Raw genomic sequence first — 23,467 nt, forward strand, 5'->3', positions numbered from 1 at the left:
TGCGCCCAGCCCCGGCCTCCCCTGCCCGCACCGCCCTGAGGCGTGGCCACAGCAGCCGCTGGCCAAGGGCTCCCGAGGGGAGGGGGCAGAGGGACGGCTGCTGCCCGGGGAGCCGCCGTGCCGCCCCGCAGCCCCGCCGGGCCGGGGCTCCATGGGCACCCGCCTCGGGCCCACGGGAGCCTGGAGAAGAGCCCGCGCGGCCTCTGCCTGCAGCAGCGGCCAGGGGCACAGCTGCCCGGCCCCGCACCCTGAGCACCGCCCTCAGGGGCCTTCTCCAGCCTCAGCCTGGGCCTTCCAGGCCCTCCTTACCAGCACCTCGCTGAACTTTGACAGCTGCCCCTTCTTCACCAGCTGCTTCAGCTTCCTCCTCTTCAGGAACTTGGCCACACCAAGCAGCGTTTCCCGAGAGGCCTGCAGGGCACCAGACACCCACAGATGGCCCCACGGGCCAAGGCACAGGACCCACATCCCTGTGCCAAGGCCTGCACCAGGCTGCACTCCTGGAGGTGCCAGGGCAGGAGGCAGCCCAGCCCCCTCCCCAAGATCCACCAGCATCACACAAAACCTCACCTTTGCCACACACCGCTTCTCATCATGGCACTGGAAGAAGAGTGGAAGGAGGCTTTGGCTCAAAACCTTCGCAAGGGGCTTTCTTCCCTCCTCCACTACCGACTCCATCACCCTGAAGAAGAGCTCAAGGGAGAGCACTTGCACATAGCTGTTGTCCTGGAGGAATGCAAGAGGATCAGGCCTTTACACCAAATACTCCACGCTCACCTGGCCAAAGTTTCTGGGCAGCAGCCAGTGCCCGCAGCTGGGCACACAGAGCCTTACGTGGTCAAAGAGCAGCAGCAGTGCCTCAGCCAGCTTGGGGGCAGTGGAGCTGGATACCAGCATGTCTGCCTGGAGCACATTTGTCAACACATGCATGGACATGCTGACCACCTTTCCATCGGCCTCACCCAGCAGCTCCAGAAGGCTCTCAGAAAGGCTGCACATTCTCCTGGCCTGCGTGGAACACAAGGCTGCGCTGCAAAGCCATGGACGGCTGCACCGCCAACACCGCCCTGGCACTGCAAGCCCACCCTGCTGCTGCTGCTGCTGCTGCTGCTGCTGCTGCTGCTGCTGCTGCTGCTGCTGCTGCTGCTGCTGCTGCCGCAGGGCCCACAGGCCAAAGGCCTGAGCCAAAGCACTGGGGCAGCTGAGGCAGGAGAGCTGGGAGCAGCTGCCTCAGCTCCTGAAGCCCTGCACGCCCAAGGGGCTGCTTTCCACAGCGCAGCTTCAGCCGCAGCCCCCTTCTCACCATCCAGGGCTCCCTGCTGAGCACCACCAGGCCTCTGAGCGCCAGGCGCCGCCGCTCCCTGCACTCCATCTGCAGGCAACTTGACATCATCTTCACAACAGTGCCAGCACATTTCCTCAAGTGCAGGCACTCGAGGACCTGAAAGGCACGGGGCAGTGACAGGGGAACCATCCAGCAGGAGCCCAGAACCCCACAGGGCCGGGCCCAGGCAGCAGCACAGGGCGTGGCCACTGGCCCAGGCAGCTGTGGCTCTGAGAGGCCAGAGAGCTGCGAGGCAGCTCAGCCAGGCACTGCTGGCCACCAGGCTCACCTCCACAAGGAATGCCAGCAAGGGCAGATCCCAGCTTGGCTTTTCACTGCTGAGCAGCAGGAGAAGGCGATATGCCACATGCGAACACAGTGGGCTCAAGTCATAACGCATCTCCCTGGCAGGGGGAACAAAGGCACCGAGAGCCTGAGGTGGGGGACAAACCTCTCCCAGAACTGACTCACAGAGGCCTGCTCTTTCCCCAGCATCCCTGCAGGGGATGTGGCTGCTCTGGGAGGTGGCCCCTTCTGGGCACTCTCCTCTCCCAGCCTTTTTCAGCCTCCTTGGCCGTCCCTCAGTGACGAGCCTCTGTGGCCCATGACCACAGGGACTGCCTGGAGCACAGGGCACAAATGCCGGGGACAGCGGGGACAAGGGGGTCTCACCTGGCCAGCAGAGCCATGGCATAGTGCTGGCTGTCAGCACACAGCAGCGTCTCCCAGGCACACTTGCGCTCCATAGACATCACCACGTGCTCACACCGCAGTCGGCAGAGCAGAACCTTCATGGCCTGCACTGCAAACCTGTGTGCAGAGCAAAGCCCAGGTCACACTAGGAGCGCTGGCGCTGGCCACAAGGGCATGGCAAGGACAGGAGGACTGGCACCTGTTAAGCGTGATGGGAAGGCGCTGCTCCTCCTGGCACGCTCCCCAGAAGCTATCAACTTCCTCTGCTGGCGGCTGCTGCGTAGTGATGACAATATGGAAGAGCAGTGCCAGAAACAGTTGCTCAGAATAAGGGATCATGGCCTTGAGCAACCCGGGCACCTGCACAGTCACTAGAGCTGCCTGCAAAAGAAGCAGCCAGAGACAGCGCTCAGTGCCAAGGTGTCCATGGGGCAGGGCCCAAGGGCAGGTGCAGGAGGAGCAGCGGGCCTGGTGTCCCCTGAGCCTGCCCCTAGCCCAGCTTTCAGCCCAGTGACTCCGGCACTGAGAGCACTGAGAGCTACTGCAGAGGCCACCTGGCGGCCCTGAGCATGGGCCCAGAAACTCACAGCCAGGGCAAAAACGTCCCTGTCGTCCCCAGCAGAGGCGCATGCGCTGTGCAGTGGCCAATCCTCCATTACACGGAGCAGTGTTGGCAGCACTTTCTGCATTGTTACTCCTGACGAGCCAATGCTTCTCCATATCCTCGCAGCAGCTCTGTGGGATCAGATCTCTGTGTCAGGGGCATCTCAGTCACAGTACCGTGCCCTGTGCAGCTGTGCGAGTGCAGGTGAAAGAGCCCCGGTGCCCTGGGGGGCAGGGGGGAGCATTGGCAGCAGGCTCAGGAAACAGAGGGGCCCGAGGCTCCTGGACCTCTCTGCCTGTCCGGCAGACCCCATAGCACAGGCTGCGCAGGGCCACGGGCCCTAAAGGCTGCTGAGCCCTGAGCTCTCCAGGCACGTGGGCCCCGTACCTGTCACATGTTGGGGCACAGCGCAGGAGGGTCAGCACCACGTCGGCAGGGTGCTCTTCAGCCAGCCTCACAATGTGGCTGTGCAGCCTGGCATCCACAGTGCCATGGGACAGTAGAGTCTGGTGGATGTTTCTTACCATGGCCGGCACCTGGAGGAGGCATGGGGGAGATTTGGAGTGCTGTCCAAGGGAGCAACTTGCCCAGCTTCCCCCAAGAAGTGCTTCCCTTCCCGCCACACTCTGCTGGCCTCAAAGGCTGAGGGGCCCAGGGACCATGGCTTGAGGGGACACACCATCCTGGCAGGCCTCCAGGCCCGGCCCCAGGCTGCTTACCTGCTCCTGAGAAGGAGCAGCACTGTCCTCCAAAAGATCCCTAGTGGGAGAATGAATCCCAGTGAGAGTGGGCCCGCTGCCAGTATTTGAGATGTCCTCGGTCTCGGCGGTGTTGCTGTTCGTCACGGCCACATCCTCACTCGCTGCCTCGTCTGCCTTTGCCCTGTCCTCGTTCGTTGCAGCCTCAGAGTCTGCTGAGCGCTCAGCCCAATCTGGGTTGACATCAGGCTCTGCCTGGAGCTCGGTCAGCCCCGAGGCAGGCTGGGCTGTGCCCTCAGCTGCTGTGGGGCCCACCTTTCTACGTCGTCGAATGCGCAGCAATTTCCCAAACATCTGCAGGAGAATAAAGGGCAGGGAAGCCAGGCATGCTCCGTGGCATGCTCCAAGCGTGCTGCTGGGCTGAGCAGGGACAGCAGGCCCAGCCCAGCCGGGAGTAACTGCAGGTACCTTCAGGGTTTTGAGCAAGCGGCTGCGGCCGGCTTCCTGCTCTTGTGTCTTCTCCAGGGCTGCACCTGGCAAAGAGCGAGCGCGGCCAGAGCTGAGGGGCTGCGGGAGAGGCCGGAGAACACAGCCCAGCCCTGCGCTCCCCAGGCAGGGAGAGCCCCGGCATGACCCAGGCGATGGAGCGCGGCCATTGTGGGCTGTCTGCTCTGCCCCTCGTCCATCCTGTCCATGGGCATGTCCCCAGGGCATGGGATGGGATGGCATGGGGCCGTGCTGGCTGTAGCCATCAGCCCTATGGCCCAGCTCTGCTACTCACCATCCTGCAGCGTCTGGATCTGCTCCGGGTCTTCAGGCTCTTGTGCTGGGGCGGCTCCAGGCCTTCTCTTTTTTTCCCCCCTGAACACTTTCAACAAGCTGGGCAATCTGGCTGCCATGCCAGAGTCTATTCTTGAGGGTGCCTTCAAGAGAGATGCCTCAGGATATCACCAAGTCAACAACTGCGCTTGTGCCTTCAAGGCACCTGTGACAGACAAGCCTCAGGAAGGCTGCAGGACAGCAAGTCCTGCACTGTGGTCTTGAGGGCTCCTGCCACAATGACAGGAGACTCCTCCTAAGCCATTCAGGTGACCAAATCCCACCGTCTGGACCTGATGGCGCTGGCCGCAGGAATGGCAGACGCCTCGGAAAAGCTCCGAGTCACAGAGTCCCGCAGGCTGGCCTCGAGCTCAGCTGCGGGAATGACGCTGCGGAAAAGCTCCGGCTGAGACGGGAAGGAGCGAGCTGTGCGGGGGCTCCTCACGGCACCGCTCTGTCCCCTTCTGTCCCGTCGCCTGTTCCGAGCACCCGGGCAAGCTTCTATTTCCCACGTGTCACAAAGGGCCCTTGGTCACCGGCTTCCATTCCATGCAACGCCGACCCTGCTGCAGCGTGCCAGCCAGGGCCCTTGCACACACTGCCGCCTGCCCCGGGGCCGCCCCCAGCCCGGCCAAAGTGGCCCAGGCTGGAAGCAATCCCTGCGCCCACGTGTCTCAGGCAGCCCCACAGGATCTCTTGCAACTGCTCCAAACATCAGCAAATGCTGCCCTGCTCTGTGGGCTCGGGCCAGTTCAGAATCCTCACTTCAGGAAAGCTTTACTTCCCATTGCTCAACTCAAGCACTTGCAAAAGTTGCAAACTTCTCCAATGAATAGCCACGAGAATGGGAATGCTTTGGAAGTTTCTTCCCTTCTCAAAGCAGCAACTCCTTTGCCTTAACATCATCCACTGCAAGTCACTTGACCAAACATAACACTACACAGAGCCAAAAAGAAGGCCATTCTTTGATTGGCAAGTGCTTTTCCAAGAAGGGATGATCATCTCCTCATTCTCTTAAAGGAATAAAAGCTCTCAAGAAATGAAAGACCACTCAGCGTTACAAGAGTAACCCAAACAAATGAGTAGATGGCAAAAGGGCTAATCCTCCCCCAGTACAGATATCTAAGTGGCCAAGAAAGTACAGCTCTCCCCTCTTGTTCCCTGCAGGAGAAACAGGACCAGGAAAAGAAATAGTCACAGAGATTTTTTTCTGCCCTCCAGAACCAAAGCTGTGCCAAAGCACAGATGCTGCCTTCAAAGGGACTCAAATTCAAGCCCAGACCTCTCACCTTCCAGAAAACTCCTTCCCCAAAACCCACCCCCCCAAACACCCCCACAGAAGCCCTCAACACCCCGCCAGGACCCCCAGCTCTGCCCGTCCCTCCGCAGAGCTTTCCCAGCCTCCAGCAGGGCCCCTGCTTCCCTGCACCTGCCGTGGGATGGCACTCAGGAGGATCTGCTCCAAGGCCTTCCCTGGCTTGGAGCAAAGCCAGCCTGCCAGGCCTATGGTTCCTGGGTCATCCTTGCCAGCCAGCCTTCCCGTGCACGGCTCTTCCATGGGCACATCTGCGCTCAGCTCGCACTTCTCCACTCTGGCAGGCCTGCTGGGAAAGGATCCAGAGCAGCCTGGCAAGCTCTTTCTCCAGCTCCTTCTTCACTCTTGGGGGAGCTAGAACATCCCACAGGAAAGACACTGCTGCCACAAGAACTGGGTGGCATCGGGCAGCTCTGGGGAGACCCCTCAGCACTGCTGTATCCTGAGGGAACGCTGCTGGCCATCTCCTGTGCGTATCCGCAAAAGCTTCAAATCAGCTGCCTCAGCTTCCAGGGCCTCTCTTGGCCAGCATCCTGATGTGGATGCAGGGCTGCTGCCAGGCACCGCTGGCACCCAGCAGGACAGGACCGGCTGTCTCGTGTCCACGCAGCAGCCCTGACACACAGCCAGGGCCATGCCGAAAGCAGACAAACGCTCCCGGCTCAGCAGAGAGGAGCAAGGAGCACCGGGCTGCTCTCAGCCTATCGCAGCATGCTGCTCCAGTGGGAGGGGCAGGCCGGCCACCCACATGCAGGCCATGCCCTGCGTCAAAAGGACGGGCATTTTGTCCTTTTCATCCCTCCAGCCCAGAACCAGGCCTGACATCTCCTCCTCTGGAATGGAGCTTTTCCCGTTACAACGTCATCTCACGCTTGGCCAGTGCGTGAGATGAGGCTGCAATGACTTGTGATACTCCCTCCATGCCAAGCACAGCTCCATTGTGGCACAGCTTCCCATCCATTGACCAGTCCATTGTTTCCCTCAAGGGTCAAATTCCCACCAGTTAAACCATAAGGTTTCCTTCACTGTCTGTTCTTCATTATCTTGTTGACACGCACAACAGCGTGTGTCCAAATATGGCAGGGCCTTTGACACCACTTTGGTCCTGACACACAGGCTCCTTGTGCCACTGCTGGCCTCCAGTGTGCTCAGCAAGATCTGGAACTGCACAGTGCTCTGCAACTGCACCTTCAGCACAGGGACCTTTCCAGCCTGGCCTGCCCTTGTTCCTCTGGCTCTGTGCACAAAACACGGCGTGGCAGAGAACGGCAGCAGGGGCCTGTGTGTCCCAGGGCCCCGGATTTGCTTCACCTCCACAGGCATGCGGGCAAAGTGAAGAAGCCAAACTGTTTATTCACGGAAGGCCAAGCAAAGGGAGGAGTGGTGAGGGAAGAAAGGGGACGGGCAGGGTCTGAGGGCTGGGGAGGCACGCAGTTGTCAACAGGCAGGGAGAAGGCAGGAGCTATGGCAACTTCCCACAGGCTCAGCTGTGCCAATCATCAGCTGTGCCTGAAGCTCCAGCTGGTCTCTCCTGGTCTCTTCTGGTCTCTCCAGGTGATCTCCTCTTCCATGGTGTCTTCAGGCCTTTTAGCAGCAATGGTTCTTCTGAGCCGCCAGATAAACGGAGTTCTGCAGATCTCTCCATGATTCTCTGCTGAAGCGCTATGTTCCTTTGGGAAGGGCTGTCATCTCTTCTCAGGCCTTGAAGGGCTGCAAGAGACATGAGCAGAGCCACGGTCAGAGCCTGGATCTGCAGGTAGCCAAGGAGGCCTTCCTGCCAGGGCCATAGCTCCTAACTCTGGCCATGGACAGGAGGCAGCAGGAGACAATGAGATGGGTTAGAAGGTGCTGGCCGCCAATCTCCCCTGCGCGTCTCCCTGAGATCTCTCTGTGCTTGTCCACACAGGGAGCGAAGCCTGCCGCAGCCAGGCCAGGATTTGCAGTTCCCCCAGCGGCAGCCCCCGCTGTCAGCCCGCTGCCCGCACTCACCCTCATTGAGGAGCTGGAGCTCTTCCTTGCGGCCCCTCATGACCATCCCGGCCATCCCTGCCAAAACAGAGCCTGTCACGGCCCCAGCGGCGCAGCTCCCTGCCAGCGCCGCTGCCGGCGCCGCGGCCACACGGGCTGCTGGCCCGGCAGGGCTCAGCCGGGGCCCTTGCCGCACGCTGCCGCCCCAGGGCGCGGCTGCCAGAGGGCGGCAGCAGCGCCCAGCCCGGCCGGGGCTCCACGGCGCCGGGCCCGGCCGGCGCTGCCGGGGCAGCAGGCGGGGCCGGGGCCGAGCTGCGGCGGCCCGGGGAGGGAGCCCGGGCTCGGCACTCACCGATGATCCTGACGGCCGCCTCTCGCAGGGGCTCCTGTGGGCTCTGCAGGTAGCGCAGGGCCCCGCGCAGGTGCTCGGCCGCTCGGCTCCTGTCCTCTGCCAGCTGCAGAGAGCGGCAGGAGGGAAGCGTTGGCGCGGGCTCAGCCCCTGGGCCGGGCGCTGCCTGCGCCCAGCCCCGGCCTCCCCTGCCCGCACCGCCCTGAGGCGTGGCCACAGCAGCCGCTGGCCAAGGGCTCCCGAGGGGAGGGGGCAGAGGGACGGCTGCTGCCCGGGGAGCCGCCGTGCCGCCCCGCAGCCCCGCCGGGCCGGGGCTCCATGGGCACCCGCCTCGGGCCCACGGGAGCCTGGAGAAGAGCCCGCGCGGCCTCTGCCTGCAGCAGCGGCCAGGGGCACAGCTGCCCGGCCCCGCACCCTGAGCACCGCCCTCAGGGGCCTTCTCCAGCCTCAGCCTGGGCCTTCCAGGCCCTCCTTACCAGCACCTCGCTGAACTTTGACAGCTGCCCCTTCTTCACCAGCTGCTTCAGCTTCCTCCTCTTCAGGAACTTGGCCACACCAAGCAGCGTTTCCCGAGAGGCCTGCAGGGCACCAGACACCCACAGATGGCCCCACGGGCCAAGGCACAGGACCCACATCCCTGTGCCAAGGCCTGCACCAGGCTGCACTCCTGGAGGTGCCAGGGCAGGAGGCAGCCCAGCCCCCTCCCCAAGATCCACCAGCATCACACAAAACCTCACCTTTGCCACACACCGCTTCTCATCATGGCACTGGAAGAAGAGTGGAAGGAGGCTTTGGCTCAAAACCTTCGCAAGGGGCTTTCTTCCCTCCTCCACTACCGACTCCATCACCCTGAAGAAGAGCTCAAGGGAGAGCACTTGCACATAGCTGTTGTCCTGGAGGAATGCAAGAGGATCAGGCCTTTACACCAAATACTCCACGCTCACCTGGCCAAAGTTTCTGGGCAGCAGCCAGTGCCCGCAGCTGGGCACACAGAGCCTTACGTGGTCAAAGAGCAGCAGCAGTGCCTCAGCCAGCTTGGGGGCAGTGGAGCTGGATACCAGCATGTCTGCCTGGAGCACATTTGTCAACACATGCATGGACATGCTGACCACCTTTCCATCGGCCTCACCCAGCAGCTCCAGAAGGCTCTCAGAAAGGCTGCACATTCTCCTGGCCTGCGTGGAACACAAGGCTGCGCTGCAAAGCCATGGACGGCTGCACCGCCAACACCGCCCTGGCACTGCAAGCCCACCCTGCTGCTGCTGCTGCTGCTGCTGCTGCTGCTGCTGCTGCTGCTGCTGCTGCTGCTGCCGCAGGGCCCACAGGCCAAAGGCCTGAGCCAAAGCACTGGGGCAGCTGAGGCAGGAGAGCTGGGAGCAGCTGCCTCAGCTCCTGAAGCCCTGCACGCCCAAGGGGCTGCTTTGCACAGCGCAGCTTCAGCCGCAGCCCCCTTCTCACCATCCAGGGCTCCCTGCTGAGCACCACCAGGCCTCTGAGCGCCAGGCGCCGCCGCTCCCTGCACTCCATCTGCAGGCAACTTGACATCATCTTCACAACAGTGCCAGCACATTTCCTCAAGTGCAGGCACTCGAGGACCTGAAAGGCACGGGGCAGTGACAGGGGAACCATCCAGCAGGAGCCCAGAACCCCACAGGGCCGGGCCCAGGCAGCAGCACAGGGCGTGGCCACTGGCCCAGGCAGCTGTGGCTCTGAGAGGCCAGAGAGCTGCGAGGCAGCTCAGCCAGGCACTGCTGGCCACCAGGCTCACCTCCACAAGGAATGCCAGCAAGGGCAGATCCCAGCTTGGCTTTTCACTGCTGAGCAGCAGGAGAAGGCGATATGCCACATGCGAACACAGTGGGCTCAAGTCATAACGCATCTCCCTGGCAGGGGGAACAAAGGCACCGAGAGCCTGAGGTGGGGGACAAACCTCTCCCAGAACTGACTCACAGAGGCCTGCTCTTTCCCCAGCATCCCTGCAGGGGATGTGGCTGCTCTGGGAGGTGGCCCCTTCTGGGCACTCTCCTCTCCCAGCCTTTTTCAGCCTCCTTGGCCGTCCCTCAGTGACGAGCCTCTGTGGCCCATGACCACAGGGACTGCCTGGAGCACAGAGCACAAATGCCGGGGACAGCGGGGACAAGGGGGTCTCACCTGGCCAGCAGAGCCATGGCATAGTGCTGGCTGTCAGCACACAGCAGCGTCTCCCAGGCACACTTGCGCTCCATAGACATCACCACGTGCTCACACCGCAGTCGGCAGAGCAGAACCTTCATGGCCTGCACTGCAAACCTGTGTGCAGAGCAAAGCCCAGGTCACACTAGGAGCGCTGGCGCTGGCCCCAAGGGCATGGCAAGGACAGGAGGACTGGCACCTGTTAAGCGTGATGGGAAGGCGCTGCTCCTCCTGGCACGCTCCCCAGAAGCTATCAACTTCCTCTGCTGGCGGCTGCTGCGTAGTGATGACAATATGGAAGAGCAGTGCCAGAAACAGTTGCTCAGAATAAGGGATCATGGCCTTGAGCAACCCGGGCACCTGCACAGTCACTAGAGCTGCCTGCAAAAGAAGCAGCCAGAGACAGCGCTCAGTGCCAAGGTGTCCATGGGGCAGGGCCCAAGGGCAGGTGCAGGAGGAGCAGCGGGCCTGGTGTCCCCTGAGCCTGCCCCTAGCCCAGCTTTCAGCCCAGTGACTCCGGCACTGAGAGCACTGAGAGCTACTGCAGAGGCCACCTGGCGGCCCTGAGCATGGGCCCAGAAACTCACAGCCAGGGCAAAAACGTCCCTGTCGTCCCCAGCAGAGGCGCATGCGCTGTGCAGTGGCCAATCCTCCATTACACGGAGCAGTGTTGGCAGCACTTTCTCCACTGTTACTCCTGACGAGCCAATGCTTCTCCATATCCTCGCAGCAGCTCTGTGGGATCAGATCTCTGTGTCAGGGGCATCTCAGTCACAGTACCGTGCCCTGTGCAGCTGTGCGAGTGCAGGTGAAAGAGCCCCGGTGCCCTGGGGGGGCAGGGGGGAGCATTGGCAGCAGGCTCGGGAAACAGAGGGGCCCGAGGCTCCTGGACCTCTCTGCCTGTCCGGCAGACCCCATAGCACAGGCTGCGCAGGGCCACGGGCCCTAAAGGCTGCTGAGCCCTGAGCTCTCCAGGCACGTGGGCCCCGTACCTGTCACATGTTGGGGCACAGCGCAGGAGGGTCAGCACCACGTCGGCAGGGTGCTCTTCAGCCAGCCTCACAATGTGGCTGTGCAGCCTGGCATCCACAGTGCCATGGGACAGTAGAGTCTGGTGGATGTTTCTTACCATGGCCGGCACCTGGAGGAGGCATGGGGGAGATTTGGAGTGCTGTCCAAGGGAGCAACTTGCCCAGCTTCCCCCAAGAAGTGCTTCCCTTCCCGCCACACTCTGCTGGCCTCAAAGGCTGAGGGGCCCAGGGACCATGGCTTGAGGGGACACACCATCCTGGCAGGCCTCCAGGCCCGGCCCCAGGCTGCTTACCTGCTCCTGAGAAGGAGCAGCACTGTCCTCCAAAAGATCCCTAGTGGGAGAATGAATCCCAGTGAGAGTGGGCCCGCTGCCAGTATTTGAGATGTCCTCGGTCTCGGCGGTGTTGCTGTTCGTCACGGCCACATCCTCACTCGCTGCCTCGTCTGCCTTTGCCCTGTCCTCGTTCGTTGCAGCCTCAGAGTCTGCTGAGCGCTCAGCCCAATCTGGGTTGACATCAGGCTCTGCCTGGACCTCGGTCAGCCCCGAGGCAGGCTGGGCTGTGCCCTCAGCTGCTGTGGGGCCCACCTTTCTAGGTCGTCGAATGCGCAGCAATTTCCCAAACATCTGCAGGAGAATAAAGGGCAGGGAAGCCAGGCATGCTCCGTGGCATGCTCCAAGCGTGCTGCTGGGCTGAGCAGGGACAGCAGGCCCAGCCCAGCCGGGAGTAACTGCAGGTACCTTCAGGGTTTTGAGCAAGCGGCTGCGGCCGGCTTCCTGCTCTTGTGTCTTCTCCAGGGCTGCACCTGGCAAAGAGCGAGCGCGGCCAGAGCTGAGGGGCTGCGGGAGAGGCCGGAGAACACAGCCCAGCCCTGCGCTCCCCAGGCAGGGAGAGCCCCGGCATGACCCAGGCGATGGAGCGCGGCCATTGTGGGCTGTCTGCTCTGCCCCTCGTCCATCCTGTCCATGGGCATGTCCCCAGGGCATGGGATGGGATGGCATGGGGCCGTGCTGGCTGTAGCCATCAGCCCTATGGCCCAGCTCTGCTACTCACCATCCTGCAGCGTCTGGATCTGCTCCGGGTCTTCAGGCTCTTGTGCTGGGGCGGCTCCAGGCCTTCTCTTTTTTCCCCCCCTGAACACTTTCAACAAGCTGGGCAATCTGGCTGCCATGCCAGAGTCTATTCTTGAGGGTGCCTTCAAGAGAGATGCCTCAGGATATCACCAAGTCAACAACTGCGCTTGTGCCTTCAAGGCACCTGTGACAGACAAGCCTCAGGAAGGCTGCAGGACAGCAAGTCCTGCACTGTGGTCTTGAGGGCTCCTGCCACAATGACAGGAGACTCCTCCTAAGCCATTCAGGTGACCAAATCCCACCGTCTGGACCTGATGGCGCTGGCCGCAGGAATGGCAGACGCCTCGGAAAAGCTCCGAGTCACAGAGTCCCGCAGGCTGGCCTCGAGCTCAGCTGCGGGAATGACGCTGCGGAAAAGCTCCGGCTGAGACGGGAAGGAGCGAGCTGTGCGGGGGCTCCTCACGGCACCGCTCTGTCCCCTTCTGTCCCGTCGCCTGTTCCGAGCACCCGGGCAAGCTTCTATTTCCCACGTGTCACAAAGGGCCCTTGGTCACCGGCTTCCATTCCATGCAACGCCGACCCTGCTGCAGCGTGCCAGCCAGGGCCCTTGCACACACTGCCGCCTGCCCCGGGGCCGCCCCCAGCCCGGCCAAAGTGGCCCAGGCTGGAAGCAATCCCTGCGCCCACGTGTCTCAGGCAGCCCCACAGGATCTCTTGCAACTGCTCCAAACATCAGCAAATGCTGCCCTGCTCTGTGGGCTCGGGCCAGTTCAGAATCCTCACTTCAGGAAAGCTTTACTTCCCATTGCTCAACTCAAGCACTTGCAAAAGTTGCAAACTTCTCCAATGAATAGCCACGAGAATGGGAATGCTTTGGAAGTTTCTTCCCTTCTCAAAGCAGCAACTCCTTTGCCTTAACATCATCCACTGCAAGTCACTTGACCAAACATAACACTACACAGAGCCAAAAAGAAGGCCATTCTTTGATTGGCAAGTGCTTTTCCAAGAAGGGATGATCATCTCCTCATTCTCTTAAAGGAATAAAAGCTCTCAAGAAATGAAAGACCACTCAGCGTTACAAGAGTAACCCAAACAAATGAGTAGATGGTAAAAGGGCTAATCCTCCCCCAGTACAGATATCTAAGTGGCCAAGAAAGTACAGCTCTCCCCTCTTGTTCCCTGCAGGAGAAACAGGACCAGGAAAAGAAATAGTCACAGAGATTTTTTTCTGCCCTCCAGAACCAAAGCTGTGCCAAAGCACAGATGCTGCCTTCAAAGGGACTCAAATTCAAGCCCAGACCTCTCACCTTCCAGAAAACTCCTTCCCCAAAACCCACCCCCCCAAACACCCCCACAGAAGCCCTCAACACCCTGCCAGGACCCCCAGCTCTGCCCGTCCCTCCGCAGAGCTTTCCCAGCCTCCAGCAGGGCCCCTGCTTCCCTGCACCTGCCGTGGGATGGCACTCAGGAGGATCTGCTCCAAGGCCTTCCCTGGCTTGGAGCAAAGCCAGCCTGCCAGGCCTATGGTTCCTGGGTCATCCTTGCCAGCCAGCCTTCCCGTGCACGGCTCTTCCATGGGCACATCTGCGCTCAGCTCGCACTTCTCCACTCTGGCAGGCCTGCTGGGAAAGGATCCAGAGCAGCCTGGCAAGCTCTTTCTCCAGCTCCTTCTTCACTCTTGGGGGAGCTAGAACATCCCACAGGAAAGACACTGCTGCCACAAGAACTGGGTGGCATCGGGCAGCTCTGGGGAGACCCCTCAGCACTGCTGTATCCTGAGGGAACGCTGCTGGCCATCTCCTGTGCGTATCCGCAAAAGCTTCAAATCAGCTGCCTCAGCTTCCAGGGCCTCTCTTGGCCAGCATCCTGATGTGGATGCAGGGCTGCTGCCAGGCGCCGCTGGCACCCAGTGGGACAGGACCGGCTGTCTCGTGTCCACGCAGCAGCCCTGACACACAGCCAGGGCCATGCCGAAAGCAGACAAACGCTCCCGGCTCAGCAGAGAGGAGCAAGGAGCACCGGGCTGCTCTCAGCCTATCGCAGCATGCTGCTCCAGTGGGAGGGGCAGGCCGGCCACCCACATGCAGGCCATGCCCTGCGTCAAAAGGACGGGCATTTTGTCCTTTTCATCCCTCCAGCCCAGAACCAGGCCTGACATCTCCTCCTCTGGAATGGAGCTTTTCCCGTTACAACGTCATCTCACGCTTGGCCAGTGCGTGAGATGAGGCTGCAATGACTTGTGATACTCCCTCCATGCCAAGCACAGCTCCATTGTGGCACAGCTTCCCATCCATTGACCAGTCCATTGTTTCCCTCAAGGGTCAAATTCCCACCAGTTAAACCATAAGGTTTCCTTCATTGTCTGTTCTTCATTATCTTGTTGACACGCACAACAGCGTGTGTCCAAATATGGCAGGGCCTTTGACACCACTTTGGTCCTGACACACAGGCTCCTTGTGCCACTGCTGGCCTCCAGTGTGCTCAGCAAGATCTGGAACTGCACAGTGCTCTGCAACTGCACCTTCAGCACAGGGACCTTTCCAGCCTGGCCTGCCCTTGTTCCTCTGGCTCTGTGCACAAAACACGGCGTGGCAGAGAACGGCAGCAGGGGCCTGTGTGTCCCAGGGCCCCGGATTTGCTTCACCTCCACAGGCATGCGGGCAAAGTGAAGAAGCCAAACTGTTTATTCACGGAAGGCCAAGCAAAGGGAGGAGTGGTGAGGGAAGAAAGGGGACGGGCAGGGTCTGAGGGCTGGGGAGGCACGCAGTTGTCAACAGGCAGGGAGAAGGCAGGAGCTATGGCAACTTCCCACAGGCTCAGCTGTGCCAATCATCAGCTGTGCCTGAAGCTCCAGCTGGTCTCTCCTGGTCTCTTCTGGTCTCTCCAGGTGATCTCCTCTTCCATGGTGTCTTCAGGCCTTTTAGCAGCAATGGTTCTTCTGAGCCGCCAGATAAACGGAGTTCTGCAGATCTCTCCATGATTCTCTGCTGAAGCGCTATGTTCCTTTGGGAAGGGCTGTCATCTCTTCTCAGGCCTTGAAGGGCTGCAAGAGACATGAGCAGAGCCACGGTCAGAGCCTGGATCTGCAGGTAGCCAAGGAGGCCTTCCTGCCAGGGCCATAGCTCCTAACTCTGGCCATGGACAGGAGGCAGCAGGAGACAATGAGATGGGTTAGAAGGTGCTGGCCGCCAATCTCCCCTGCGCGTCTCCCTGAGATCTCTCTGTGCTTGTCCACACAGGGAGCGAAGCCTGCCGCAGCCAGGCCAGGATTTGCAGTTCCCCCAGCGGCAGCCCCCGCTGTCAGCCCGCTGCCCGCACTCACCCTCATTGAGGAGCTGGAGCTCTTCCTTGCGGCCCCTCATGACCATCCCGGCCATCCCTGCCAAAACAGAGCCTGTCACGGCCCCAGCGGCGCAGCTCCCTGCCAGCGCCGCTGCCGGCGCCGCGGCCACACGGGCTGCTGGCCCGGCAGGGCTCAGCCGGGGCCCTTGCCGCACGCTGCCGCCCCAGGGCGCGGCTGCCAGAGGGCGGCAGCAGCGCCCAGCCCGGCCGGGGCTCCACGGCGCCGGGCCCGGCCGGCGCTGCCGGGGCAGCAGGCGGGGCCGGGGCCGAGCTGCGGCGGCCCGGGGAGGGAGCCCGGGCTCGGCACTCACCGATGATCCTGACGGCCGCCTCTCGCAGGGGCTCCTGTGGGCTCTGCAGGTAGCGCAGGGCCCCGCGCAGGTGCTCGGCCGCTCGGCTCCTGTCCTCTGCCAGCTGCAGAGAGCGGCAGGAGGGAAGCGTTGGCGCGGGCTCAGCCCCTGGGCCGGGCGCTGCCTGCGCCCAGCCCCGGCCTCCCCTGCCCGCACCGCCCTGAGGCGTGGCCACAGCAGCCGCTGGCCAAGGGCTCCCGAGGGGAGGGGGCAGAGGGACGGCTGCTGCCCGGGGAGCCGCCGTGCCGCCCCGCAGCCCCGCCGGGCCGGGGCTCCATGGGCACCCGCCTCGGGCCCACGGGAGCCTGGAGAAGAGCCCGCGCGGCCTCTGCCTGCAGCAGCGGCCAGGGGCACAGCTGCCCGGCCCCGCACCCTGAGCACCGCCCTCAGGGGCCTTCTCCAGCCTCAGCCTGGGCCTTCCAGGCCCTCCTTACCAGCACCTCGCTGAACTTTGACAGCTGCCCCTTCTTCACCAGCTGCTTCAGCTTCCTCCTCTTCAGGAACTTGGCCACACCAAGCAGCGTTTCCCGAGAGGCCTGCAGGGCACCAGACACCCACAGATGGCCCCACGGGCCAAGGCACAGGACCCACATCCCTGTGCCAAGGCCTGCACCAGGCTGCACTCCTGGAGGTGCCAGGGCAGGAGGCAGCCCAGCCCCCTCCCCAAGATCCACCAGCATCACACAAAACCTCACCTTTGCCACACACCGCTTCTCATCATGGCACTGGAAGAAGAGTGGAAGGAGGCTTTGGCTCAAAACCTTCGCAAGGGGCTTTCTTCCCTCCTCCACTACCGACTCCATCACCCTGAAGAAGAGCTCAAGGGAGAGCACTTGCACATAGCTGTTGTCCTGGAGGAATGCAAGAGGATCAGGCCTTTACACCAAATACTCCACGCTCACCTGGCCAAAGTTTCTGGGCAGCAGCCAGTGCCCGCAGCTGGGCACACAGAGCCTTACGTGGTCAAAGAGCAGCAGCAGTGCCTCAGCCAGCTTGGGGGCAGTGGAGCTGGATACCAGCATGTCTGCCTGGAGCACATTTGTCAACACATGCATGGACATGCTGACCACCTTTCCATCGGCCTCACCCAGCAGCTCCAGAAGGCTCTCAGAAAGGCTGCACATTCTCCTGGCCTGCGTGGAACACAAGGCTGCGCTGCAAAGCCATGGACGGCTGCACCGCCAACACCGCCCTGGCACTGCAAGCCCACCCTGCTGCTGCTGCTGCTGCTGCTGCTGCTGCTGCTGCTGCTGCTGCTGCTGCTGCTGCCGCAGGGCCCACAGGCCAAAGGCCTGAGCCAAAGCACTGGGGCAGCTGAGGCAGGAGAGCTGGGAGCAGCTGCCTCAGCTCCTGAAGCCCTGCACGCCCAAGGGGCTGCTTTGCACAGCGCAGCTTCAGCCGCAGCCCCCTTCTCACCATCCAGGGCTCCCTGCTGAGCACCACCAGGCCTCTGAGCGCCAGGCGCCGCCGCTCCCTGCACTCCATCTGCAGGCAACTTGACATCATCTTCACAACAGTGCCAGCACATTTCCTCAAGTGCAGGCACTCGAGGACCTGAAAGGCACGGGGCAGTGACAGGGGAACCATCCAGCAGGAGCCCAGAACCCCACAGGGCCGGGCCCAGGCAGCAGCACAGGGCGTGGCCACTGGCCCAGGCAGCTGTGGCTCTGAGAGGCCAGAGAGCTGCGAGGCAGCTCAGCCAGGCACTGCTGGCCACCAGGCTCACCTCCACAAGGAATGCCAGCAAGGGCAGATCCCAGCTTGGCTTTTCACTGCTGAGCAGCAGGAGAAGGCGATATGCCACATGCGAACACAGTGGGCTCAAGTCATAACGCATCTCCCTGGCAGGGGGAACAAAGGCACCGAGAGCCTGAGGTGGGGGACAAACCTCTCCCAGAACTGACTCACAGAGGCCTGCTCTTTCCCCAGCATCCCTGCAGGGGATGTGGCTGCTCTGGGAGGTGGCCCCTTCTGGGCACTCTCCTCTCCCAGCCTTTTTCAGCCTCCTTGGCCGTCCCTCAGTGACGAGCCTCTGTGGCCCATGACCACAGGGACTGCCTGGAGCACAGAGCACAAATGCCGGGGACAGCGGGGACAAGGGGGTCTCACCTGGCCAGCAGAGCCATGGCATAGTGCTGGCTGTCAGCACACAGCAGCGTCTCCCAGGCACACTTGCGCTCCATAGACATCACCACGTGCTCACACCGCAGTCGGCAGAGCAGAACCTTCATGGCCTGCACTGCAAACCTGTGTGCAGAGCAAAGCCCAGGTCACACTAGGAGCGCTGGCGCTGGCCCCAAGGGCATGGCAAGGACAGGAGGACTGGCACCTGTTAAGCGTGATGGGAAGGCGCTGCTCCTCCTGGCACGCTCCCCAGAAGCTATCAACTTCCTCTGCTGGCGGCTGCTGCGTAGTGATGACAATATGGAAGAGCAGTGCCAGAAACAGTTGCTCAGAATAAGGGATCATGGCCTTGAGCAACCCGGGCACCTGCACAGTCACTAGAGCTGCCTGCAAAAGAAGCAGCCAGAGACAGCGCTCAGTGCCAAGGTGTCCATGGGGCAGGGCCCAAGGGCAGGTGCAGGAGGAGCAGCGGGCCTGGTGTCCCCTGAGCCTGCCCCTAGCCCAGCTTTCAGCCCAGTGACTCCGGCACTGAGAGCACTGAGAGCTACTGCAGAGGCCACCTGGCGGCCCTGAGCATGGGCCCAGAAACTCACAGCCAGGGCAAAAACGTCCCTGTCGTCCCCAGCAGAGGCGCATGCGCTGTGCAGTGGCCAATCCTCCATTACACGGAGCAGTGTTGGCAGCACTTTCTCCACTGTTACTCCTGACGAGCCAATGCTTCTCCATATCCTCGCAGCAGCTCTGTGGGATCAGATCTCTGTGTCAGGGGCATCTCAGTCACAGTACCGTGCCCTGTGCAGCTGTGCGAGTGCAGGTGAAAGAGCCCCGGTGCCCTGGGGGGGCAGGGGGGAGCATTGGCAGCAGGCTCGGGAAACAGAGGGGCCCGAGGCTCCTGGACCTCTCTGCCTGTCCGGCAGACCCCATAGCACAGGCTGCGCAGGGCCACGGGCCCTAAAGGCTGCTGAGCCCTGAGCTCTCCAGGCACGTGGGCCCCGTACCTGTCACATGTTGGGGCACAGCGCAGGAGGGTCAGCACCACGTCGGCAGGGTGCTCTTCAGCCAGCCTCACAATGTGGCTGTGCAGCCTGGCATCCACAGTGCCATGGGACAGTAGAGTCTGGTGGATGTTTCTTACCATGGCCGGCACCTGGAGGAGGCATGGGGGAGATTTGGAGTGCTGTCCAAGGGAGCAACTTGCCCAGCTTCCCCCAAGAAGTGCTTCCCTTCCCGCCACACTCTGCTGGCCTCAAAGGCTGAGGGGCCCAGGGACCATGGCTTGAGGGGACACACCATCCTGGCAGGCCTCCAGGCCCGGCCCCAGGCTGCTTACCTGCTCCTGAGAAGGAGCAGCACTGTCCTCCAAAAGATCCCTAGTGGGAGAATGAATCCCAGTGAGAGTGGGCCCGCTGCCAGTATTTGAGATGTCCTCGGTCTCGGCGGTGTTGCTGTTCGTCACGGCCACATCCTCACTCGCTGCCTCGTCTGCCTTTGCCCTGTCCTCGTTCGTTGCAGCCTCAGAGTCTGCTGAGCGCTCAGCCCAATCTGGGTTGACATCAGGCTCTGCCTGGACCTCGGTCAGCCCCGAGGCAGGCTGGGCTGTGCCCTCAGCTGCTGTGGGGCCCACCTTTCTAGGTCGTCGAATGCGCAGCAATTTCCCAAACATCTGCAGGAGAATAAAGGGCAGGGAAGCCAGGCATGCTCCGTGGCATGCTCCAAGCGTGCTGCTGGGCTGAGCAGGGACAGCAGGCCCAGCCCAGCCGGGAGTAACTGCAGGTACCTTCAGGGTTTTGAGCAAGCGGCTGCGGCCGGCTTCCTGCTCTTGTGTCTTCTCCAGGGCTGCACCTGGCAAAGAGCGAGCGCGGCCAGAGCTGAGGGGCTGCGGGAGAGGCCGGAGAACACAGCCCAGCCCTGCGCTCCCCAGGCAGGGAGAGCCCCGGCATGACCCAGGCGATGGAGCGCGGCCATTGTGGGCTGTCTGCTCTGCCCCTCGTCCATCCTGTCCATGGGCATGTCCCCAGGGCATGGGATGGGATGGCATGGGGCCGTGCTGGCTGTAGCCATCAGCCCTATGGCCCAGCTCTGCTACTCACCATCCTGCAGCGTCTGGATCTGCTCCGGGTCTTCAGGCTCTTGTGCTGGGGCGGCTCCAGGCCTTCTCTTTTTTCCCCCCCTGAACACTTTCAACAAGCTGGGCAATCTGGCTGCCATGCCAGAGTCTATTCTTGAGGGTGCCTTCAAGAGAGATGCCTCAGGATATCACCAAGTCAACAACTGCGCTTGTGCCTTCAAGGCACCTGTGACAGACAAGCCTCAGGAAGGCTGCAGGACAGCAAGTCCTGCACTGTGGTCTTGAGGGCTCCTGCCACAATGACAGGAGACTCCTCCTAAGCCATTCAGGTGACCAAATCCCACCGTCTGGACCTGATGGCGCTGGCCGCAGGAATGGCAGACGCCTCGGAAAAGCTCCGAGTCACAGAGTCCCGCAGGCTGGCCTCGAGCTCAGCTGCGGGAATGACGCTGCGGAAAAGCTCCGGCTGAGACGGGAAGGAGCGAGCTGTGCGGGGGCTCCTCACGGCACCGCTCTGTCCCCTTCTGTCCCGTCGCCTGTTCCGAGCACCCGGGCAAGCTTCTATTTCCCACGTGTCACAAAGGGCCCTTGGTCACCGGCTTCCATTCCATGCAACGCCGACCCTGCTGCAGCGTGCCAGCCAGGGCCCTTGCACACACTGCCGCCTGCCCCGGGGCCGCCCCCAGCCCGGCCAAAGTGGCCCAGGCTGGAAGCAATCCCTGCGCCCACGTGTCTCAGGCAGCCCCACAGGATCTCTTGCAACTGCTCCAAACATCAGCAAATGCTGCCCTGCTCTGTGGGCTCGGGCCAGTTCAGAATCCTCACTTCAGGAAAGCTTTACTTCCCATTGCTCAACTCAAGCACTTGCAAAAGTTGCAAACTTCTCCAATGAATAGCCACGAGAATGGGAATGCTTTGGAAGTTTCTTCCCTTCTCAAAGCAGCAACTCCTTTGCCTTAACATCATCCACTGCAAGTCACTTGACCAAACATAACACTACACAGAGCCAAAAAGAAGGCCATTCTTTGATTGGCAAGTGCTTTTCCAAGAAGGGATGATCATCTCCTCATTCTCTTAAAGGAATAAAAGCTCTCAAGAAATGAAAGACCACTCAGCGTTACAAGAGTAACCCAAACAAATGAGTAGATGGTAAAAGGGCTAATCCTCCCCCAGTACAGATATCTAAGTGGCCAAGAAAGTACAGCTCTCCCCTCTTGTTCCCTGCAGGAGAAACAGGACCAGGAAAAGAAATAGTCACAGAGATTTTTTTCTGCCCTCCAGAACCAAAGCTGTGCCAAAGCACAGATGCTGCCTTCAAAGGGACTCAAATTCAAGCCCAGACCTCTCACCTTCCAGAAAACTCCTTCCCCAAAACCCACCCCCCCAAACACCCCCACAGAAGCCCTCAACACCCTGCCAGGACCCCCAGCTCTGCCCGTCCCTCCGCAGAGCTTTCCCAGCCTCCAGCAGGGCCCCTGCTTCCCTGCACCTGCCGTGGGATGGCACTCAGGAGGATCTGCTCCAAGGCCTTCCCTGGCTTGGAGCAAAGCCAGCCTGCCAGGCCTATGGTTCCTGGGTCATCCTTGCCAGCCAGCCTTCCCGTGCACGGCTCTTCCATGGGCACATCTGCGCTCAGCTCGCACTTCTCCACTCTGGCAGGCCTGCTGGGAAAGGATCCAGAGCAGCCTGGCAAGCTCTTTCTCCAGCTCCTTCTTCACTCTTGGGGGAGCTAGAACATCCCACAGGAAAGACACTGCTGCCACAAGAACTGGGTGGCATCGGGCAGCTCTGGGGAGACCCCTCAGCACTGCTGTATCCTGAGGGAACGCTGCTGGCCATCTCCTGTGCGTATCCGCAAAAGCTTCAAATCAGCTGCCTCAGCTTCCAGGGCCTCTCTTGGCCAGCATCCTGATGTGGATGCAGGGCTGCTGCCAGGCGCCGCTGGCACCCAGTGGGACAGGACCGGCTGTCTCGTGTCCACGCAGCAGCCCTGACACACAGCCAGGGCCATGCCGAAAGCAGACAAACGCTCCCGGCTCAGCAGAGAGGAGCAAGGAGCACCGGGCTGCTCTCAGCCTATCGCAGCATGCTGCTCCAGTGGGAGGGGCAGGCCGGCCACCCACATGCAGGCCATGCCCTGCGTCAAAAGGACGGGCATTTTGTCCTTTTCATCCCTCCAGCCCAGAACCAGGCCTGACATCTCCTCCTCTGGAATGGAGCTTTTCCCGTTACAACGTCATCTCACGCTTGGCCAGTGCGTGAGATGAGGCTGCAATGACTTGTGATACTCCCTCCATGCCAAGCACAGCTCCATTGTGGCACAGCTTCCCATCCATTGACCAGTCCATTGTTTCCCTCAAGGGTCAAATTCCCACCAGTTAAACCATAAGGTTTCCTTCATTGTCTGTTCTTCATTATCTTGTTGACACGCACAACAGCGTGTGTCCAAATATGGCAGGGCCTTTGACACCACTTTGGTCCTGACACACAGGCTCCTTGTGCCACTGCTGGCCTCCAGTGTGCTCAGCAAGATCTGGAACTGCACAGTGCTCTGCAACTGCACCTTCAGCACAGGGACCTTTCCAGCCTGGCCTGCCCTTGTTCCTCTGGCTCTGTGCACAAAACACGGCGTGGCAGAGAACGGCAGCAGGGGCCTGTGTGTCCCAGGGCCCCGGATTTGCTTCACCTCCACAGGCATGCGGGCAAAGTGAAGAAGCCAAACTGTTTATTCACGGAAGGCCAAGCAAAGGGAGGAGTGGTGAGGGAAGAAAGGGGACGGGCAGGGTCTGAGGGCTGGGGAGGCACGCAGTTGTCAACAGGCAGGGAGAAGGCAGGAGCTATGGCAACTTCCCACAGGCTCAGCTGTGCCAATCATCAGCTGTGCCTGAAGCTCCAGCTGGTCTCTCCTGGTCTCTTCTGGTCTCTCCAGGTGATCTCCTCTTCCATGGTGTCTTCAGGCCTTTTAGCAGCAATGGTTCTTCTGAGCCGCCAGATAAACGGAGTTCTGCAGATCTCTCCATGATTCTCTGCTGAAGCGCTATGTTCCTTTGGGAAGGGCTGTCATCTCTTCTCAGGCCTTGAAGGGCTGCAAGAGACATGAGCAGAGCCACGGTCAGAGCCTGGATCTGCAGGTAGCCAAGGAGGCCTTCCTGCCAGGGCCATAGCTCCTAACTCTGGCCATGGACAGGAGGCAGCAGGAGACAATGAGATGGGTTAGAAGGTGCTGGCCGCCAATCTCCCCTGCGCGTCTCCCTGAGATCTCTCTGTGCTTGTCCACACAGGGAGCGAAGCCTGCCGCAGCCAGGCCAGGATTTGCAGTTCCCCCAGCGGCAGCCCCCGCTGTCAGCCCGCTGCCCGCACTCACCCTCATTGAGGAGCTGGAGCTCTTCCTTGCGGCCCCTCATGACCATCCCGGCCATCCCTGCCAAAACAGAGCCTGTCACGGCCCCAGCGGCGCAGCTCCCTGCCAGCGCCGCTGCCGGCGCCGCGGCCACACGGGCTGCTGGCCCGGCAGGGCTCAGCCGGGGCCCTTGCCGC

This window comes from Agelaius tricolor, unplaced genomic scaffold, assembly GCF_023055355.1.
Source record: "Agelaius tricolor isolate 1412-34295 unplaced genomic scaffold, bAgeTri1.0.p SCAF_52, whole genome shotgun sequence".
NCBI lineage: Eukaryota > Metazoa > Chordata > Aves > Passeriformes > Icteridae > Agelaius > Agelaius tricolor.